Source organism: Heterocephalus glaber, unplaced genomic scaffold (assembly GCF_053883595.1).
Source record: "Heterocephalus glaber isolate CG9 unplaced genomic scaffold, H.glaber_assembly_v1.0 deba00000331, whole genome shotgun sequence".
Lineage (NCBI taxonomy): Eukaryota > Metazoa > Chordata > Mammalia > Rodentia > Bathyergidae > Heterocephalus > Heterocephalus glaber.
The window spans coordinates 782,451-788,754 of NW_028258142.1; the positions used below are offsets into that span (position 1 = coordinate 782,451).

Consider the following 6,304-nt stretch of genomic DNA (forward strand, 5'->3'; position numbering starts at 1 on the left):
GAATCCAACAAAAAGAAAAAGTCATGACAAGGCTTTTAAAACTTTTAACTTCATCTCCCTAATGAGTATGTAATTCAATCTTGTTATTGTTCATGATTAGTATTTTTCTGATTCTAGTGTTGCACACTTTTCCTTGTGTTGTACTGGCTATTTACCATCTTATTGTGTCTACTTTTTAATTGGGTTGTCTATTAATGAGCTGTAAGAGTTATATATATGCATATATATATAATGCATAGGTTATATGCATTGTAAATATGGTCTGTGTAAGGACTACTTTTCATTTTAACGATGTCATTTAAAGTTCTAATTTTTTAAAAGTTTTAAGGTTTTAAGTAATAAAATGTCTTTAATTTGAGATTTTAAAAATTTGAAATCTGTGATAATTTACATTCTAAATTTTAGCAGGTTTTGGCTCTAAATTTTAGAGGGTTTTTATCATTAACGTACTGTAGCTCTAGAAAGGAGTTTAAGTGATCTGTATAAGAAAACAATATTGGAGCTCATTAAGAAAATGAATTGTTGTAAAGTACTTAAAAAGTATATGACACACTGTATGAAAAGCGTTCAATAGTTATTAAGTATTAAATGAACATATGGCACCTCAAGTTCTGCCTAGTCACTTTTTACATACTGATTAGCTTAAATTCTTATTTGGCAAATTGGTTGGTTTGGTTTAAGCAAATTATGTGTGCATACCACTATATATGTTTTCCCATGAGTCTCTGAGGACATTTCTTGTCTTTTGTTTTGTTTTGTTTTGTTTGGTACTGGGGATCAAACTCGGGTCCTTGCGCTTGCTCAGCAGGCGGCGAAACTACTGAGCTAAATCCCCAGCCCAGACATTTCCTGTCTTGTTCATCTCTGTACCTCTAATAGGCTTAACACAATGTTGTATGTCAAGTATTATAATTGACCAATATTTATATAAATGATCAAACTGCAATAAAGTACTTGAAGCTAACCCAACTGTCTTATAATTATGCTTTTTCTAATTTGATCTCCCTCACAATTCATCCAGGTTAGTTGGTATGCTCCAAAGAGCACACCATATATTTTATTCTTTCACAAATTTATTTTCAACAAAGACAAGGATACAAAAGTCTTCCATACATAACTAATACTCTGTGATGCTAAGCCCACTCTCTCATGTTGGGATTCTGACACACTGCTACGCAGGCTACACACTTCATGAGAAAGAACGGTACTCCCTGGGCTATATGACGAAACACCCAGTTCATGTCCTTCTCTGGCTCAAGATACAGGGACCTAATTCATAAGATTTCTATTCTATTACAAGGCAGCAATTTGTAAATCAACATTATTTCAAAAGATTACAAAGAGAGACTATTTTGCTGAGAATGGAAAAAAATCAAGATATTTAAGTTTAGTTTATTTCTCTAGCTTAGTCAGAAAAGACATCAAACTTCTTTATAATGCCTATGTTCAGACTTACACTTCTCACTAAATCAAAAACTTAAGAAAATTTATTTATAAGTTTAATATTGTCTGAAATTAAGGAACTAATATTTAATTAAGTGATTTTTCAATGCATATTTACATAAATTAAGATACTCTTAATTTTTCTGACTTCAGTCTAAACAGAAAATTTACAGTAACAATATGTAAATTCTAGTACAGATTTTCTGGTTATATGGCCCTAGGCAAGCCTCTTTAGATCTCTGCCACAAATCAAACAGGGGTAATATTACCTTTTTTAAAACTACTTTCTAAATAGGCAGACATAAGATTATGTGGTAATATTTTTCTAAAGCTGCTAAATACACATAAGATAAAATATATAAGGATTTATTATCATATCAACTATTTTCTAATATTTGACATATATTTTTATAATTTAACCAAAAGATCATACACATTCATACTACAAAATTGTTACATAAGCTGAATTAAAATAGCAAAGCTAGTCATAATAATAAAAGCATTCATCCATGTGCTCATTACATTAAAAGATAATTATAAGAAATAAGTAAATTTTTGTGAACATACTTCATTTTTTAACATATCTCTTTTATTGTAACTTAGGAACTCTTGCCCATGTCAACAGAATGTCTAGCATCAGCCACTGCCTCGGGTACTGGAACAGTCATATTGCCCATCGATTTGGTCAAATAGATTTGGCAGCCCAGCCGTGACCTGACTGTCAGTCCACAAGCCAGATCAAGCAGATCATTCTCCTCATCAGTGATTGCATCTAACTTCTCATATATGTGATCTTCAAAGATGAGGTGGCACGTAGAGCAAGCCAAGCTTCCCTCACAGGCATCAAAACCACCGATAATTTATTTTCAACCACAACATCTAGCAGAGAGTCACCAATTTTTCCTTTGGTTGTTAATTTTTCACCATCTCGGTTTATAAAGTGGATTGTTATCTTATCTTCTGAGCTGTTCCGAGCCAACAAGCTCAGAGGCAGGCTGGGGGCCGCACCGACGCCTAGGCCCCGTGCCCGGCTGCCCGGCTGCCCGGTAGGCTGCCGGCTCCCACACGGGGTCCGGCCAGGAGCAGCCACCGGCGGCCCGGGCCGCTAAAAGCCGCGGAGGCGGCCAGCAGGAGCCCGGAGCCCCCCGCGGAGGCCATGCTGAGGTCCTGGAACGGCCGGTGCGACACAGGCACAGACAAGCTAAAGTTCTAAATTTTGATGGAATCTCATTTATCAATTTTTTTCTTTTATACATCAAGTCTTTTGTATCCTAGGAAGTTCTTGCCTACCCTAAATTCATAAACATTTTCCCTTATAATTTCTTCTTAAAGTTTTATACTTTAGGCTTTCTTATTTAGGTTCATAGATCCCTTCAAGATATTTTCATGTATGGAAATAAAGGGTTGAGGTTGATTTTTTATATACGGATACCAGGTGTTCTAGCGCCATTTGCTGAAAACACTATCTTTTCCTCTGCTCTTGAATTGAGTTTATATTCTATAAAATGTTAATGTTGAATAATCTTTCAAAACTCAGGGGACCATGTATGTGTGGTTCTATTTCTAGATTCTCTGTTTTATTCCAATGATCTATATGTCCTTCCATACACCAACACTGCCTTGATTACTGTAGCTTTACAGGAAGTCTTAAAATTAGGTAGTAAACGTCTTCCAACAGTTTTTTTTTTAATTTTTCTAGGTCCTTTGTACTCCTACATAACTTTTAAATTTCAGTATCCAATTCTTTATTGATAGCAAGTATACATAGATCTAAAATTTTATATATACCTTGTGTTTTCTAATCTTGCTAAATTCAAATACAAGTTCTCGGGGCTCCTAGAGATTTCTTAGTATTTTCTCTGTAGATCATCATTTCATCTGCATATAAAGATTTTGCTTCTACCTTGCCAATCCTATCCTAATTGTGTCATTTTATTGCCAGACTATTTTGGTGGGGCCTAGGTTTCAAAGTTTAACGGACAGATAAAGAGTAAGCATATCTGCCCTTGTTCCCCACCTTAAGGAGAAAGCATTGTATCGTCTCCATTCATATAAGCCGTTCTTGCTGGAAGTATGGAGTACATGTCTTTAATCTGTTGAGAAGGTTCTGTTCTACTTCTAGTCTCCTGATAGCTTTTACCATGAACAGCTGTGGAATTTAGTCCAATACTTTTTCTCCAACTAGTGGCAAGATCATATGGCTTTTTCCTTTCCTCTGTTGAAATGATGACTTTTGGGGGTGGATCTTCCAATGCTGAACCAACACTGCCATCCCTATGACAAAACCACTTTCTACATCCTGCCAGATCTGACTTCTAATAGTTTGTTTTGTTAAACAAATTTCTATCTATGTTCATACTTTTTTCTTCTATTATCTTTATCCAGTTTTAGAATTACCACAATGTTGATTTCCTAAAATGAGGGGAGAAGTGTTCCTTCTTTTTTCTGCTTTGTTTGATATAATTTATCAGTTAAAAATGTATACGAGCTTGCTGTTGTCATATAGGTAGGTTTTCAAGCTAGGAATTTACTTTCTTTAATAGGTGCTATTCAAATTTTACATAGAGTTACTTTCATTAATTTGTCTTCCAAGGTACTTCTTAGAAGTTGTCAAATTTATTTCAAAATAGATTTTTGAAGTATGCCTTCTATATCCTTTTAAATTCTGTAAAATTTGTGGTAATGTCTCCTAGATCTTGATATTGTAATTTAAAAATGTATAATTGATATTGTGTAATAGGATGTAAAGGTCTAAAGGAGCAGGGGAAGTGGGAAGGGTAGGGGAAAGGAAAAAAGGGAAAAGAAAAAATATGAGAAAAGGAAAAAAATGGAAACAAAATCTTTGCAAATAGGGAAGAGTGGAGGGGGTGAAGGGAGGGCAGAGGAAGGGGGAAAAAAAATAAGAACCAAGATACTCATGTAATGGTACAAGATCCCAATGATGTATGTAACTATTTTATACCTAAAATGTACCGATAAACCTAATGGGGGAAAATTACACTATAACTTTCAAGTTATGCCTAGCTATAGCAGTTAGGTGGTGGCCAATTCAAACTCACTTATTGTAATTATATAACAAGGATCTTGATCTAGCAACAATCACTTAGTCTCATTTTTAACCTTTTACTCCATGTCATCCTGAGACTAGTTCCACTTGCCAACACAAGGTGGTTTCTGACAGTGCCTAGCTGTGAGTGTAAAGGGGACCACACCAGAGTCAGAACCAAAAGGTTGGTCTGACAGGACCAGTTTTCGGGCACATCTCCAGCTGCTGTGACCCCCAAGGCAGGGTACCATACGCTAGACGGTACCTCTGGGGTGCAGCTAAGGCCATCTTCCCTCAACCGCCAAGGCTGTGCTGGGAAGAGTGAAAAGGGGTGTGTGTTGGGGGAGAAAAGGGGACACTGAGCTTGGTGGGGTGCTACTCCTGTTTTATATTTGACTGTCAATTTGTAAACACAAAACTTACAAAAATATCATGTTAAAAAACTTTAGGGCCAGGGATTTAGCTCAGTGGTGCCACCGCCTGCCTCACAAGCGCAAGGTCCCGAGTTCGATCCCCAGTACCAAAACAAACAAACAAACAAACAAACAAACTTTAAACATGCAGAAAAGTTGAAATAAGCCCTTAGTGAACACTTAGGTGATAGCCACTGGGTTCTATAACCAACGTGTCTGCTGTTTTATGTATCTCATCCTCCATCTATCCCCAATCCATCCAACAACCCATCTTATTTTTTGCATTTCAAGATCAATTACAAATAGCAGAACTTCCTTCCAGACACTTCAGCACACACATCACTAGCTAGGTTTCAACACCCTTTTGGGTCTTGTTAAATAAAAATTTTACACAGCACAGTGCATGTGGTATAACTATACTATCTGACAAAATTGGTGTTCTTGTGCAGCCGAATGTAGGTGTGTGGCACACATCAACCCAGAAGGATCTTCTCATCTTGCTCGGCAGTCCCCATTCCTAGGCCTCAAAGATACTGTTTTATTTTTAAAAATCCTTTTTCTTTTGTTCATATAGATTAGTTTTGCTTGATTTTGAACCCATAATACAGAATCATAAATACTTAGGCTTTGCGTGCATCTTCTTGCATTGCAGAAGAGCAGCTTGAAACCACACTTGGCAGGCTTTAAATATTATTGAATTGACTTATAATTCAGCTATTGATTAAAATTATGAGTCAATCAAAGGCCTACGTGTGACTTGCTAAAAGAGCCTTTGGCTGGTATATGGAGATATGCCAATGGTCACAGTTGAGATCTCAATGATAAATGACACTGTGATGTCTGTAATGGTAAGATGACACGGCAGCTGAGGATTTATGACTCTCTGCAGCCATTCTCCCAGATCTAATGTTAGCTAAAGATAACACAGGTAGCTTGTTAACTATGACCTGTCCTTCAAAAGAATACATTGTTCCTCCCTTTTCCAAGACTGGTTCATTAGTGCTTTAGTACTGCTGTTTCTTACCTCTGCCTTTACGCCTCTTGCTATGTTGTGTAATCAATAAATACTGGCAAGACCAGAGATAGTGGCCTTAGCCAGGAAAAGTTAAGATCAAATCCTGGCCCCACCAGTAATAAAGTACTGTTTGTTCTTTATTCTTTGTCTATTATTCTTTTATCCTCTGCTGTACCCTCAATTAGGAGATTGGGCATCCCCCATAACTGGTGGTTGAGCATCCCCCAATACTGCACCATACATTGTTTCTGAGATTTACTCCCTTTACCATGTGAGTCTTCCCACTTCACACAGTGTTTCTGAAGCCGCCAGGTTACTGTGAATTATTAGCTGGTTTTCTTATGATTCAGCAGTGTTCAGTGACTGTGGCTGTGATCCTACTTTTAC

The 6,304-nt window shown here is 36.8% G+C and overlaps 1 pseudogene; it reads right to left on the reverse strand.

The window, feature by feature from the left end:
- Positions 1-2,035: 2,035 nt before the first annotated feature.
- LOC147830003 (adrenodoxin pseudogene) lies at positions 2,036-2,601 on the reverse strand (annotated as a pseudogene).
- Positions 2,602-6,304: the final 3,703 nt, after the last annotated feature.